General features: G+C 38.6%; 1 protein-coding gene across 9 annotated transcripts in view; it reads left to right on the top strand.

Annotated features, from left to right (window-relative positions):
• The window catches only part of LOC115803651 (sal-like protein 2), a 900219-nt gene that overhangs the window by 784964 nt on the left and 98499 nt on the right, over positions 1–16756 (top strand). For 8 of the 9 annotated variants that reach the window (XM_089905397.1, XM_089905393.1, XM_089905388.1 and 5 more), the window contains 2 exons: positions 4801–4871; positions 9927–10075. The gene's annotated coding sequence lies outside the window, so the exon portion shown is untranslated. The other variant, XR_016391489.1, reaches the window with a different exon arrangement.

Here is a 16756-nt window from a genome sequence, read left to right as displayed (position 1 = left end):
CAACTGATCCTGGGCTTCTGTTCGTGGGAAGATTTTTAATCACAGTTTCAATTTCAGTGCTTGTGATTGGTCTATTTATATTTTCTATTTCTTCCTGGTTCAGTCTCAGAAAGTTGTGCTTTTCTAAGCATTTGTCTATTTCTTCCAGGTGGTCCATTTTATTGGCATATAGTTGCTTGTAGTAATCCCTCATGATCCTTTGTATTTCTGCAGTGTCAATTGTTACTTCTCCTTTTTCATTTCTACTTCTGTTGATTTGAGTCTCCTTCCCTTTTTTCTTGATGAGTCTGACTAGTGGTTTATCAATTTGTTTATCTTCTCAAAGAAAGAGCTTTTAGTTTTATTGATCTTGGATATTGTTTCCTTCATTTCTTTTTCATTTATTCCTGATCTGATCTTTATGACTTCTTTCCTTCTGCTAAATTTGGGGTTCTTTTGTTCTTCTTTCTCTAATGGCTTTAGGTGTAAGGTTAGGTTGTTTATTTGAGCTTTTTCTTGTTTCTTAAGGTAGGATTGTATTGCTATAAACTTCCCTCTTAGAACTGCTTTTGGGGCATCCGATATGTTTGGGGTCGTCGTGTTTTCATTGTCATTTGTTTCTAGGTACTTTTTGGTTTCCTCTTTGATTTCTCAGTGATCTCCTGGTTATTTAGTAGTGTATTGTTTAGCCTCCATGTGTTTGCATTTTTTACAGTTCTTTTCCTGTAATTGATATCTAGTTTCATAGTGTTGTGGTCAGAAGAGATACTTGATATAATTTAAATTTTCTTAAATTTACCAAGGCTGGATTTGTGACCCAAGATGTGATCTATCCTGGAGAATATTCCATGAGCACTTGAGAAGAAAGTATTCTGTTGTTTTGGATGGAATGTCCTATACATGTCAATTAAATCCATGTTGTTTAATGTGTCATTTAAAGCTTGTGTTTCCTTATTTATTTCCATTTTGGATGATCTGTCCACTGCTGAAAGTGCGGTGTTAAAGTCCACTACTATGATTGTGTTACTGTCAATATCCCCTTTTATGGCTATTAGCATTTGCCTTATGTATTGAGGTGCTCCTACGTTGGGTGTATAAATATTTACAATTGTTATATCTTCTTGGATTGATCCCTTGATCATTATGTAGTGTCGCTCTTTGTCTCTTGTAGTCGTCTTTATTTTAAACTCTGTTTTGTCTGATAGGAGAATTGTTACTCCAGCTTTCTTTTGACTTCCATTTGCATGGAATATCTTTTTCCATCCCCTCACTTTCAGTGTGTATGTGTCCCTAGGTCTGAAGTGGGTCTCTTGAAGACAGCATATATACAGGTCTTGCTTTTGTATCCATTCAGCCAGTCTATGTCTTTTGGTTGGAGCATTTAATCCATTTACATTCAAGGTAATTATCAATATGTAGTTCCTATTCCCATTTTCTTAATTGTTTTGGGTTCGTTATTGTAGGTCTTTTCCTTGTCTTGTGTTTCCTGCCTAGAGAAGTTCTTTTAGCATTTGTTGTAAAGTTGGTTTGGTGGTGCTGAACTCTCTCAGCTTTTCCTTGTCTTAAAGGTTTTAAATTGTCCGTCAGATCTGAATGAGATCCTTGCTGGGTAGAGTAATCTTGGTTGTAGGTTTTTCCCTTTCATCACTTAAAATATGTCCTGGCACTCCCTTCTGGCGTGCAGACTTTCTGCTGAAAGATCAGCTGTTATCCTTATGGGCATTCCCTTGTATATTATTTGTTGTTTTTCCCTTGCTACCTTTAATATTTTTTCTTTGTATTCAACTTTTGATAGTTTGATTAATATGTGAATTGGCATGTTTCTCCTTGGATTTATCCTGTATGGGACTGTCTGCACTTCCTGGATTTGACTGACAATTTCCTTTCCCATAATAGGGAAGTTTTCAACTATAATCTCTTCCAGTATTTTCTCAGTCCCTTTCCTTTTCTTTTCTTCTTCTGGACCCCTATAATTCGAATGTTGGTGCATTTAATTTTGTGCCAGAGGTCTCTGAGACTGTCGTTGATTCTTTTCATTCTTTTTTCTTTATTCCGCTCTGTGGTAGTTATTTCCACTATTCTCTCTTTCAGGTCACTTACCCGTTCTTCTGTCTCAGTTATTCTCTATTGATTCCTTCTAGAGAATTTTTAATTTCATTTATTTTGTTGTTCATCATTGTTTGTTTGCTCTTTAGTTCTTCTAGGTCCTTGTTAAACGTTTCTTGTATTTTCTCCATTCTATTTCCAAGATTTTGGATCATCCTTCCTATCATTACTCCGAATTCTTTTTCAGGTAGACTGCCTATTTCCTCTTCATATTTTTTGCTCTGGTGGGTTTTTCCCTTACTCTTTCCTCTGCTGCATATTTCTCTGTCTTCTCATTTTGTTTAACTTACTGTGTTTGGGGTTTCCTTTTTGCAGGCTGCAGGTTCATAATTCCCCTTGCTTTTGGTGTCTGCCCCCATTGGATAAGGTTAGTTCAGTGTCTTGTGTAGGCTTCCTCGTGGAGTGGACTGGTGTGGACTGGTGTCTTTGTTCTGGTGGGTGGGGGTTGGATCTTGTCTTTCTGGTGGTCAGGGCTGCGTCCAGTGGTGTGTTTTGTGGTGTCTGTGAGCTTAATATCATTTTAGGCAGCCTCTCTGCTGATGGGTAAGGCTGTGTTCCTGTCTTACTAGTTGTTTGGCATAGGGTGTCCAGCACTGGAGCTTGCTGGCCATTGGGTGGAGCAGGGTCTTAACATTGAGGTGGAGATCTCTGGGAGCGCTCTCACTGATTGATACTACATGTGGCCGGGAGGTTTCTAGTGGTCCAATGTCCTGAACTCAGCTCTCCCACCGCAGAGGCTCAGGCCTGACAGCAGGCCGGAGCACCTAGACAACAGGGCCTTATATTTGGGCTCTCCATTCTGCTCCATTGATCAATGTGTCTGTTTTTATGCCAGTACCAGTGTTTTGACTACTATAGCTTTGTAATACAGTTTGAAATAAGCAAATGTGATGCCCTCAGTTTTGTTCCTCTTTCTCTAGATTGCTTTGGCTATTGGTGGTCTATTTTGGTACCATACAAATTTCAGGATTTTTTTGTTCTCTTTCTGTGAAAAGTGCCATAGAATTTTGACAAGGATTTCATTCAATCTGTAGATTGCTTTGGGTACTATGGATATTAAAACAATTTAATTTTTTATGTCCATGAGAACAAAGTATCTTCCCATTTATTTTTGTCTTCTCAGTTTCCTTAATCAATGTCTTATAGATTTCAATGTACAGGTCTTTCACTTCCTTGTTTAAATTTATTCCTAAATATTTTCTGTCCGATGCAATTGTAGATGGAATTGTTTTCTTAACATCACCTTCTGATAGTTTGTTATTAGTATGTGGAAACACAACTGATTTTTGTGTATTCATTTTGTATCCTGCAACTTTACTGAATTTGTGTATTAGTTCTAACATATACTGACATCTTGTGGGCACGTCTCCCACTGCTAAGCCAAATGATGTGATTTTCTTTTCACTTTCTCTTTTTGTGTATGAAAAAGTGTACATTAAGAACTGGAGTAGGAAGTCTCTATGCTGTTTATTTTCGGTTGAACAACGTTTAGTTCATAAGCAAGTTAAAAGATTTTTCTAATGGAATTTTTATTGGCATTTCTGTGGCCTATTCAGGAAGAACACCAAGTCTTATACAGCCTTGAGAGGAGGGGGAAAGTCTCTCTAAATGACAAGAAAGATGGGGCTTCCCTGGTGGTGCAGTGGTTAAGAATCTGCCTGCCAATGCAGGGGACACGGGTTCGAGCACTGGTCTGGGAAGATCCCACATGCCACAGAGCAACTAAGCCCATGCACCACAACTACTGAGCCTGTGCTCTAGAGCCCGTGAGCCACAACTACTGAGCCCGTGTGCCGCAACTACGGAAGCCCAGGTGCCTACAGCCCATGCTCCACAAGAGAAGCCACCACAATGAGAAGCCCGCGCACTGCAACGAAGAGTAGCTCCCGCTCTCCGCACCTAGGGAAAGCCCGTGCGCTGCACCGAACACCTAACACAGCCAAAAATAAAATAAATAAATTCATAAAAATTTTAAAGAAAAGAAATACTTTTTAAAAAATGACAAGAAAGAGTAAATGAGACTCAGATACAGAGGGTGATGTGCTCAAAGTGACTGAGAAAGTTAAGGTCAGATCCTAACCCAGAAGCCAAGTTGCCCGATTCTCTGGTCTCCTAAAATGTTTCTAGGGATCATGTGTTACTAGGAGGGTATTTATAGACGGCATGTCTTGGTATAAAGGAAACAATAGACCTGGCACTCATCCTTACGCTCCACAAACCCTGTTCATAACTGGTCTTTCCCCATTCTCTGCGTGTGCCTAGCAGCCCCAACACAGACTGGACTGGCCAGGAGAGAAAGGAGAGAAAAAAGGAAAGACACTGTAAGAAAGAAGGGGGAGTAGACTTGAAAACGTTTTCTTGTTATCTTCTCAAGTTTAAGAGAACTAAAAGAGATTGAGGAAAAGTAATTCTCTTCCCATTGGAAAAAAAATTACACTTTTCTTTGTTCCTACAAAAAAATTGACAAAAATGGATCAATTAAGCTGGAAAGTTGCATAGCCACTTCCTGTCTTCCCCTTTGTGTGTCATCCCATTTTAAGTAGCAAGAAAACCTTTCATAATGGATTGGGACAAGGCCAGGAATCATTGAATGTTTGGAAGCTGTGCCCAGACTATTCTGCTTATAACAAAGAGAATAAAATATATCATTTGTCATAGTTTCCACATGACTTCAATATTGCATGTGAGGTAACTACTCTTTCCCCATCTGATCAGGGACGTTACTGACAGAGACACAGCAGGCCCCTCTTGCGACTGAACACATGAATGCCGTCACCAGATCCCAGGCAAGTCCACCTACCAGCTTTTGTAAAGTTACTGTACGGATAATGGAAGAGAACAGCTTAGATGTGCGTCTCATGTTACAGATAGGACAGTTTTGGTCATTTAAGTTTTTAGAATGATCACTGTGTGTAACAAGACAATTGTTGCAGTATTTACAGAGTTTTTGCTTTTTTTCATTTTTAAAACCACATGATGTTTCCTTCATTCAGGCAGATGGGTGATTCTCAGCTCATCACTTCAAGGAAAGGATGTACTGCTGGGAAAAAAATAAAGCTGCCTTGCTTACCATTTTATTTCAAAAGTTTTAGTCCTATAGGCAAATCAAAGGACAAGCATCAGTTACAGATTTAGGAGATGATACACTGAAATAATACAAGTTAGCCTACCTGAGGCAAAATAAGCATTTTCTAAGTGGAGCAAGGGGGACAGGAGAGACTATCCGAGTAAAGCAAGGAGGCATAAGTATCGATGTGTCCTTGGAGGAACTTTGAACCTTATCCCCTAGAGACATCTTGGAAAGAAAACCACAAGACCTCTGGGCCACTTTCATGCATTAAATAAATCTCAGTGCAGCCCTGGTTAAAACTTCCATCTTCATTTCTCTCTTCTGCTCTTTGAACCTGAGGCTTGACTCCTGGCTGCAGTAAGGTCAGCATGGCTTGCTCTGTTCTCTTCCTCTGCCCTTTTTCTTTGGTTCTAATTCCCTTGAGGTTAGGGAAGAAACAGAAATTAAGAAGAATTTTTTAAAAATGGCAGACACTTTCTCATTTAACTGGTGTGCACCTTTGGGTGCACTGCTTTCGTGCCCAACCACTGATGGCCTCGATGTGCGAGCATCCCTGTGAGAGAGCAGCCGGGGACCCTCAGGAGCCTCCTCAAGGCAGGATCTTCCCCTCCCTGTCAGATCCCATTCAGGAAGCACTGCCCATGGCTTCTTGTCTCCCCTTTTCCTGGTGGAGAACTGGCTGATGACTCAGGCCTGCTGCCTTCAGAGGTGGCACCTGTGGGACACAGCACTCACTCTTCCTCACTGTGCCTCATGGAGACACCCAGGCAGCCCCAATGCTGCCCCCCTTCACTGTACCATCCTTCTCTGATTTCCTCATCTTCTGCTTAAGTAGATGAAAAAATAGATCAAAATCTGCTCCAGAAACAGATATCCAAAGACAGAATGCCATGCAGTTTTCCTTTTTACTCCGATGATCTCTGTCTTTAAAAGCAAGTATTTTAGGATAGTGATGTCTGAAGTGGCTCATGGGGAAAGTGGAACACTCTGATGATACTCTTCTGCTGACTGCTCCATCCCTCACTTCAGCTAAAGAAGTGAAGATCAGGGGTTGCAGGGTCTGTACAGTTGCTTCTCCATAAATCCTAGAGTGCCTGGCTGTGAGTTGTTCTTAATGGAAAATGATGAATGCTTAATGCCTCTTGGTCCCTAGTTCTGGGTCCCAGCTGCCAAATTTGTGACAATGAAAAATGCTCCAGAGTACATCTTATTCGTCTAAATGGAAAAAAAATCTCTTTGTTTCTATAAGTGATTCTAAATAAACGTTTCTAATTCTTAAGACAAAATAAAAATATATACATATATAGTCCAATATTTTATATTGTGTAATTTATAAATATATATTATAATTAAATATATTCCAATAATATTAGTAAATCAATTAATATTTACCAATTAGATGAGCTTGAGGGACAAAATTCAATAATAAGCCCTGCACCAACCAAATCACCACAGATACAGGAAAAGGAAAGCCTGGCTGTGAGGATATGGCAGAAGATTAAACATGGTCATAAAACAATTATAAGTCATCAGTGTGCTCTCTCCTGGAAATTATTAGGAGAACTATGAAGGCAGAGGTTAGATAATTATTGTGCTATATTTTGCAATAAACAAAATCTTATCAATGTTGTAAATTGCTTTCTTCCATATGAATTTTAAATGTTGTAAAGAATCCAGAAAGAGTAAAAAGATTAATTAAAATTATGAAGTATAATATATTTAAACTTTAGAACAGAGGAGGAAATATTAAGAAATAACTGACTCATGGCCTTTAACATATAGAGAGGTTTTGTCTTTTAATTAAAAATAAAGAATGAAAACAAATAAACAACGAACAGTTACATAAATCTTTGATCCAACAGCATCCATCATCATAACAATAGCCCTTGTCATAGAATTAAGACTTTCTCCATTTCACATTTGAGTACCTGCAGTTACAAAAGGCATTCCACTAACAGCTGGCGTAGCTCATTAAGATGACAAAAACTTGCACTTACATCAGTTTTATGCCAAATCGCACCATTCATTAAACCATGGATAATTTTCTTTTTGCTGTTGTTGAAAACAAAAGTCATTACCTTGTTTATCATTAAAAAAGAGATTTTTTTTTTTACTAATCAAAATAGGATATGGTTTAATCAGAATAAGGTGTTACGTGCATTAGGTGTCCCCAGGTGGGTTCTGAGGTTCTCTAACCACCTAACATCTAAGTGAGTACACAACACATACATTTTCATATCATCCATCCTCCTGAAATTCATCAGTCTTCCATTTATAGTGTTTTTCAGAGCAAAATCTCCCAGTCCCTTGAACCAAAATCATCAAGTAACTTACTAAAAAAGTAAACCCCCAACCTCATGCCAGACCTATTGAATCAGAATCTGTTGATCAGAATAAGACATATTTTTTCTTCATGTGATTCTTAAATGTACAGTAAAATTTGACAAATACTGTCCAATTGGTTAACTCTGGAGTTTTTATTTTTTAATCTCATCTTATATTGCCTGCAGCATTTACTTTATCTCAGAAATCCCTTCATCTTTAAACATTCTTAAGCCTTAGTTTTCCTCAACTGAGGATGGGTTAATATTACTTTGCGGTTTTTAGATTATAAAATGAGTTGTAAAGTGCTTAGCAATGGACTTGGCATATGGTAAGTGTTCCATAAATGATAATAAAGATGATGGTGGTAATGATGCGAATGACAAAATAAGGGCAGGTGGAAACAAGGATCCCATGATAATTCTCTGATCTCTTTCCCTGAACACATTGGGCAGACTTTAAAGCTGTAAACCCAAAAGATTAAAATTAAACAAAACCAGATGGTGTGGATAAAAGAATACCTCTCTTTGCCTAAATCAGGAAATTTCCACTTCTGCTTTCCTTCTTTGTAGACCTTGCCTCTTCCCCTCCCCACACTGGAGGGGTGAGGAGGGCTGATTCTTTTGTTCGCAGTCCATTTATGAGTAGGAAATTAGTCCTTAGTCTAACTTAAAATGTAGGACTCAAGACTCCACTCACTCTGCTTATATCGCTTGCATTTTAAGTCTTTGCCTACCTGTGATAATAAGCAAATCTAAGGAGAGCTAATTTAGTACCCTGTGATTGGCTACCTCTTTCTCTTTCTATTTCAGCTCAGATACTTGAAAATCAAGTCAACCCTTGGCTAGTTTGAGGCGTGGCCTATCTCTCCTACTCATCCTTATAGGAATTCTGAGCTTGCTTTTCTGGATTCAGAAGGAAGTAGGAAACTCCACTTAGGCCTGAACCTCAACCCACCTTTCCTGCTTTAGAGGTAATCAGGTCCTGGTTCGGCTGAAAGTCCTTCTTCACTTTCCATTTGTATGAAGCTAATACATATAAGCATCCTCAGGAATCTTCCCAGTGGTGAGCAGGGCAGGATTTGGCCATTCTTACGTCCCTGGAAATATCATCATGGGACATAAAATCCCCACTTCAAATGGAAATTACCAAACATTGTAGTTGAATAATAATGAATATATGACATATCCAAACATGTGGGATACAGCAAAAGCAGTATAGAAGGTCCCTGACTTACGGTTTTCTGACTTTATGATGGTATGAAAGTGATATGCATTAAGTAGAAACCACACTTCAAATTTTGAATTTTGATCTTTTCCTGGGCTAGTATGATGCTCTCTTTTGATGCTGGACAGCTCCCAGCCAGTCACTGGATCACAAGGGTAAATGACCATCACACCTAGTACCAAACGTAAAATAGCTAGCTAGTGGGAAGCAGCTGCATAGCACAAGGAGATCCGCTCGGTGCTTTGTGACCACCTAGAGGGGTGGGATAGGGAGGGTGGGAGGGAGACACAAGAGGTAGGAGATATGGGGATATATGTATATGTATAGCTGATTCACTTTGTTATAAAGCAGAACCTAACATGCCATTTTAAAGCAATTATACTCCAATAAAGATGTTAAAAAAAACAAAACAAAACCGGTCTGAACCCAGACAACCACTCTGCTTTTTGTTTTCAGTACAGTATTCAATAAATTACATGAGACAGTCAGCACCATATTATAAAATAGGCTTTGTGTTAGATAATCTTGCCCAACTGTAGGCTAATATAAGTGTTCTGAGCACGTTCAAGGTAAGCTAGGCTAAGCTATGATGTCCGGAGTTTAGGTGTATTAAATGCACTTTTGACTTAAGATATTTTCAACTTATGATGGGTTTATTGGGACGTAACCCCACTGGAAGTCAAGGAATAATTGTAATTAGAGGCAAATTTATGGATTTAAATTATATTTGTTAGGAAAGAAGAAATGTTGAGAATCAATAGTCAAACTTGCAACTCAAAGAACTAGAAAAAGTAGCGAGATAAATAAAAGAAAGTAAAGGTAGCAAATAATAAACTATGTGCGGAAATAACAAAATTGACCAACTTTCACAAGAAAAAAAAACAAATATATAAAGAACCCCTTACCTGTTAAAGTAACTGAATCCATAATTGAAGGATTATTAAGTTTCTCCCATAAGTGAAACTATGCTTAGATGGCTCACTAGTGAACTTTCTGAAAATTAAAAAAAAATTATTAAAAACCTTGCACAAATTCTCCTATAGATAGAAAAGGAGCCATAAATTGCAACTTATCTCATGAACTATTATAATCTTGATACCAAAATCTGACCTAAACATTTTAATGAAAGAAAAAGTTGAATACCAGTATCACTCAGGATCCTGGACAGAATGAACAGTAATCTCTGCTGTCTGGCTATGTCACAAGATTTCATTCTCCATAGGACTACTTGGAAAGAGGTTCTGGGTGCTAAGTAACTACTTCTTCGAGGAGGGGAAAACACCAAAGATGCCCTGATTCCAGAGCCCCAGCTGCAGGGTTTGTGTACAGGCTGCAGGTGCCTGGGGAGCACTGTGTCTCCACAGCACAGAGGTAAGTGGCTGAGTCTTCAGGTTTAGGGGCTGCGATGTGCAGAGAGCTTCCCTTCTTTAACAAGGTGGCTTTTAGTCTTTCTTTCTGCTTTTTGTCCCCAACTGAGTAAAGAAGGAAGAGAAGTTCGGGTCCCTTCCCAGGATCCTGTCTATACCACTGTAGCCCGTTAAAATTGCTGACCGTGTAGCTGCAGTTGAGGATGAGACTGTCTCCCTCCTGGATTTTCAGGGTCTGAGGACTCTGCTCCACCTTGTCTTCTCCCCTCAACCCTGTTCAGGAAAACAAAATCAGAAATGAAACAAAGCTTTCAGTTCAGCAGTTTTGAAAAATTCCAACAAAAAGCCTGGGATGAGCTGAGACTAAACCCCTCTCTCTCTTCTCTCCAGCTTTGGATAAATGTGCCCTTATGGTTCTCATCTCTTAACCTCCAACTTACAGCCAAGCTGAAGCCACAAGACTATGAATGCACATTCCAGCATGTTCTCCATCCTGATATCACACTCTTGATACAATTTTAATGATTCCAAATCTTCTCCCCTGAAGAGCTGCTCCTGTGTCTTAGTTTTCCTTCTCTAATGCACGAGATAGCCTTTCTGTTGGTGGCTCAGCCAATCAAGAGCAAATCCTCTAGTAGCTGTCATGCTTTTGACGGTTAAGGCACTGGAGGAATGAGAGGAATGGAACCACTGCCACCTGGTGGTCACAAACACAAACATCTCATAGGACCCACTCCATGCCCCCTACAAAGACAAAAATTGTTGGGAGGACATTTTTTATATTGCTGGGCATAGTGCATATGAGGTTTAAAGTAGTAATCAGAAAAGCCTTCTCTGCCTGCAATTTGAATCGTTTCATTTTTCCTTGTTTGGCCTTTAAAGCTAAACTGCTACCAGAGGTTATAAAAGTTGAACCCAAGCATAGGTGTAATGGATTGTGTTTCTGTTTATAGTACACAAGAATCTCAGCAGGTGAGACCTTAAAAGGACTAGAGTGCTGAAAAAAGTGGGGGGATAGAATAGCTGTGGATATGTCTGGAGACCTCTTTGACAGAGAATTGGGAACATAAGTTAAGAAACCATTGCTTCAAATAATTTTATGCCTGGCTACAGGGACCAAGTGTAACTACAACTCAGGGTCACGAACTTGATAGATCTTAGGAGAACAGGAGGGAAGAGCATGGCAGAGGGAAAGCAGAGCTCTCCATTCTAGACCCTGGAGAGATCAGAACATCACAGGGCAGAGTGGGGAACAGGAAGATATGTATAGCAAAACTAGTATTGTTTAATTTGTTTGGTTCTATGACACTCCATTGGGTTTTTTTTTTGTTTGTTTTGTTTTTGTTTTTACATCTTTATTGGAGTATAATTGCTTTACAATGGTGTGTTAGTTTCTGCTTTATAACAAAGTGAATCAGTTATACATATACATATGTTCCCATATCTCTTCCCTCTTGCGTCTCCCTCCCTCCCACCCTCCCTGTCCCACCCCTCCAGGCAGTCACAAAGCACCGAGCTGATATCCCTGTGCTATGGCGCTGCTTCCAACTAGCTATCTACCTTATATTTGTTAGTGTATATATGTCCATGCCTCTCTCTCGCTTTGTCACAGCTCACCCTTCCCCCTCCCCATATCCTCAAGTCCATTCTCTAGTAGGTCTGTGTCTTTATTCCTGTCTTACCCCTAGGTTCTTCATGACATTTTTTTTCTTAAATTCCATATATATGTGTTAGCATACGGTACTTGTCTTTCTCTTTCTGACTTATTTCACTCTGTATGACAGACTCTAGGTCTATCCACCTCATTACAAATAGCTCAATTTCGTTTCTTTTTATGGCTGAGTAATATTCCATTGTATATATGTGCCACACCTTCTTTATCCATTCATCCGATGATGGACACTTAGGTTGTTTACATCTCCGGGCTATTGTAAATAGCACTGCAATGAACATTTTGGTACATGGCTCTTTTTGAATTATGGATTTCTCAGGGTATATGCCCAGTATTGGGATTGCTGGGTCATATGGTAGTTGTATTTGTAGTTTTTTAAGGAACGTCCATACTGTTCTGCACAGTGCCTGTATCAATTTACATTCCCACCACCAGTGCAAGAGGGTTCCCTTTTCTTCACACCCTCTCCAGCATTTATTGTTTCTAGATTTTTTGATGATGGCCATTCTGACCGGTGTGAGATGATATCTCATTGTAGTTTTGATTTGCATTTCTCTAATGATTAATGATGTTGAGCATTCTTTCATGTGTTTGTTGGCAGCCTGTATATCTTCTTTAGAGAAATGTCTATTTAGGTCTTCTGCCCATTTTTGGTTTGGGTTGTTTGTCTTTTTGTTATTGAGCTGCATGAGCTGCTTATAAATTTTGGAGATTAATCCTTTGTCAGTTGCTTCATTTGCAAATATATTGTCCCATTCTGAGGGTTGTCTTTTGGTCTCGTTTATGGTTTCCTTTGCTGTACAAAAGCTTTGAAGTTTCATTAGGTCCCATTTGTTCATTTTTGTTTTTATTTCTACCTCTCTAGGAGGTGGGTCAAAAAGGAACTTGCTGTGATTTATGTCATAGAGTATTCTGCCTATGTTTTCCTCTAAGAGTTTGATAGTTTCTGGCCTTACAGTTAGGTCTTTAATCCATTTTGAGCTTATTTTTGTGTATGGTGTTAGGGAGTGATCTAATCTCAAACTTTTACATGTAGCTGTCCAGTTTTCCCAGCACCACTTATGGAAGAGGCTGTCCTTTCTCCACTGTACATTCCTGCCTCGTTTATCAAAGATAAGGTGACCATATATGCGTGGGTTTATCTCTGGGCTTTCTATCCTGTTCCATTGATCTATCTTGCTGTTTTTGTGCCAGTACCATACTGTCTTGATTACTGTAGCTTTGTAGTATAGTCTCAATTCAGGGAGCCTGATTCCTCCAGCTCCGTTTTTCGTTCTCAAAATTGCTTTGGCTATTCGGGGTCTTTTGTGTTTCCATACAAATTGTGAAATTTTTTGTTCTGGTTCTGTGAAAAATCCCAGTGGTAGTTTGATAGGGATTGCATTGAATCTGTAGATTGCTTTGGGTAGTAGAGTCATTTTCATAATGTTGATTCTTCCAATCCAAGAACATGGTATATCTCTCCATCTATTTGTATCATCTTTAATTTCTTCCATCAGTGTCTTATAATTTTCTGCATACAGGTCTTTTGTCTCCTTAGGTAGGTTTATTCCTAGATATTTTATTCTTTTTGTTGCAATGGTAAATGGGAGTGTTTTGTTGATTTCACTTTCAGATTTTTCATCATTAGTGTATAGGAATGCCAGAGATTTCTGTGCATTAATTTTGTATCGTGTAACTTTACCAAATTCATTGATTAGCTCTAGTAGTTTTCTGGTAGCATCTTTAGGATTCTCTATGTATAGTATCATGTAATCTGCAAACAGTGACAGCTTTACTTCTTCTTTTCCGACTTGGATTCCTTTTCTTTTCTGATTGCTGTGGCTAAAACTTCCAAAACTATGTTGAATAAGAGCGGTGAGAGTGGGCCACCTTGTCTTGTTCCTGATTTTAGTGGAAATGCTTTCCGTTTTTCACCATTGAGGATGATGTTGGCTGTGGGTTTGTCATATATGGCCTTTATTATATTGAGGAATGTTCCCTCTATGCCTACTTTCTGCAGGGTTTTTATCATAAATGGGTGTTGAAAGCTTTCTCTGCGTCTATTGAGATGATCATATGGTTTTTCTCCTTCAATTTGTTAATATGGTGTATCACATTGATTGATTTGTGTATATTGAAGAATCCTTGCATTCCTGGAATAAACCCCACTTGATCATGGTGTATGGTCCTTTTAATGTGCTGTTGGATTCTGTTTGCTAGTATTTTGTTGAGGATTTTTGCATCTATGTTCATCAGTGATATTGGCCTGTTGTTTTCTTTCTTTGTGACATCCTTGTCTGGTTTTGGTATCAGAGTGATGGTGGCCTCGTAGAATGAGTTTTGGAGTGTTCCTCCCTCTGCTATATTTTGCAAGAGTTTGAGAAGGATAGCTGTTAGCTCTTCTTGTAATATTTGGTAGAATTCGCCTGTGAAGCCACCTGGTCCTGGGCTTTTGTTTGTTGGAAGATTTTTAATCACAGTTTCAATTTCAGTGCTTGTGATTGGTCTGTTCATATTTTCTATTTCTTCCTGATTCAGTCTTGGCAGGTTGTGCATTTCTAAGAATTTGTCCATTTCTTCCAGGTTGTCCATTTTATTGGCATAGAGTTGCTTTTAGTAATCTCTCATGAGCTTTTGTATTTCTCCAGTGTCAGTTGTTACTTCTCCTTTTTCATTTCTAATTCTATTGATTTGAGTCTTCTCCCTTTCTTTCTTGATGAGTCTGGCTAATGGTTTATCAATTTTGTTTATCTACTCAAAAAACCAGCTTTTAGTTTTTTTGATCTTTGCTATCGTTTCCTTCATTTCTTTTTCATTTATTTCTGATCTGATTTTTATGATTTCTTTCCTTCTGTTAACTTTGGGGGTTTTTTGTTCTTTCTCTAATTGCTTTAGGTGCAAGGTTAGGTTGTTTATTCGAGATGTTCCCTATTTCTTAAGGTAGGATAGTATTGCTATAAACTTCCCTCTTAGTACTGCTTTTGCTGCATCCCATAGATTTTGGGTCGTCGTGTCTCCATTGTCATCTGTTTCTAGGTATTTTTTTAATTTCCTCTTTGATTTCTTCAGTGATCACTTCGTTAATAAGTAGTGTATTGTTCATCCTCCATGTGTTTGTATTTTTTACAGACCTTTTCCTGTAATTGATATCTAGTCTCATAGCGTTGTGGTCGGAAAAGATACTTGATACAATTTCAATTTTCTTAAATTTACCAAGGCTTGATTTGTGACCCAAGATATGATCTAGCCTGGAGAATGTTCCATGAGCACTTGAGAAAAATGTGTATTCTGTTGTTTTTGGATGGAATGTCCTATAAATATCAATTAAGTCCATCTTGTTTAATGTATCATTTAAAGCTTGTGTTTCCTTATTTATTTTCATTTTGGATGATCTGTCCATTGGTGAAAGTGGGGTGTTAAAGCCCCCTACTATGAATGTGTTACTGTCGATTTCCTCTTTGATGGCTCTTACTATTTGCCTTATGTATTGAGGTGCTCCTATGTTGGGTGCATAAATATTTACAATTGTTATATCTTCTTCCTGGATTGATCCCTTGATCATTATGTAGTGTCCTTCTTTGTCTCTTCTAATAGTCTTTATTTTAAAGTCTATTTTGTCTGATATGAGAATTGCTACTCCAGCTTGCTTTTGGTTTCCATTTGCATGAAATATCTTTTTCCATCCCCTTACTTTCAGTCTGTATGTGTCTCTAGGTCTGAAGTGGGTCTATTGTAGACAGCAAATATATGGGTCTTGTTTTTGTATCCATTCAGCCAATCTGTGTCTTTTGGTGGGAGCATTTAGTCCATCTACATTTAAGGTAATTATCGATATGTATGTTCCTATTCCCATTTTCTTAATTGTTTTGGGTTCGTTATTGTAGGTCTTTTCCTTCTCTTGTGTTTCTTGCCTAGAGAAGTTCCTTTAGCAGTTGTTGTAAAGCTGGTTTGGTGGTGCTGAACTCTCTCAGCTTTTGCTTGTCTGTAAAGGTTTTAATTTCTCCATCAAATCTGAATGAGATCCTTGCTGGGTAATCTTGGTTGCAGGTTTTTCTCCTTCATCACTTTAAATATGTCCTGCCAGTCCCTTCTGGCTTGCAGAGTTTCTGCTGAAAGATCAGCTGTTAACCTTATGGGGATTCCCTTGTGTGTTATTTGTTGTTTTTCCCTTGCTGCTTTTAATATGTTTTCTTTGTATTTAATTTTTGACAGTTTGATTAGTATGTGTCTTGGCATGTTTCTCCTTGGATTTACCCTGTATGGGACTCTCTGTGCTTCCTGGACTTGATTAAGTATTTCCTTTTCCATATTAGGGAAGTTTTCATCTATAATCTCTTCAAATATTTTCTCAGTCCCTTTCTTTTTCTCTTCTTCTTCTGGAATTCCTATAATTTAAATGTTGGTGCATTTAATGTTGTCCCAGAGGTCTCTGAGACTTTCCCATTTCTTTTCATTCTTTTTTCTTTATTCTGCTCTTCAGTAGTTATTTCCACTATTTTATCTTCCAGGTCACTTATCCGTTCTTCTGCCTCAGTTATTTGGCTATTGATCCCATCTAGAGTATTTTTAATTTCATTTATTGTGCTGTTCATCGTTGTTTGTTTCATCTTTAGTTCTTCTAGGTCCTTGTTAAATGTTTCTTGCATTTTGTCTATTCTATTTCCAAGATTTTGGATCATCTTTATTATCATTATTCTGAATTCTTTTTTAGGTAGACTGCCTATTTCCTCTTCATTTGTTAGGTCTGGTGAGTTTTTATCTTGCTCCTTCATCTGCTGTGTGTTTTTCTGTCTTCTCATTTTGCTTATCTTACTGTGTTTGGGGTCTCCTTTTTGCAGGCTGCACGTTCGTAGTTCCCGTTGTTTTTCTTGTCTGTCCCCAGTGGCTAAGGTTGGTTCAGTGGGTTGTGTAGGCTTCCTGGTGGAGGGGACTAGTGCCTGTGTTCTGGTGGATGAGGCTGGATCTTGTCTTTCTGGTGGGCAGGTCCACATCTGGTGGTGTGTTTTGGGGTGTCTGTGGACTTATTATGAT

This window comes from Delphinapterus leucas, chromosome 2 (genome assembly GCF_059928025.1).
Source record: "Delphinapterus leucas isolate spDelLeu-1000000601 "Yukka" chromosome 2, BTC_Dleu_Yukka2, whole genome shotgun sequence".
Classification (NCBI taxonomy): Eukaryota; Metazoa; Chordata; class Mammalia; order Artiodactyla; family Monodontidae; genus Delphinapterus; species Delphinapterus leucas.
Note: the sequence above shows the minus strand (reverse complement) of the source record. Positions and strands in the feature narration are given on the sequence as shown.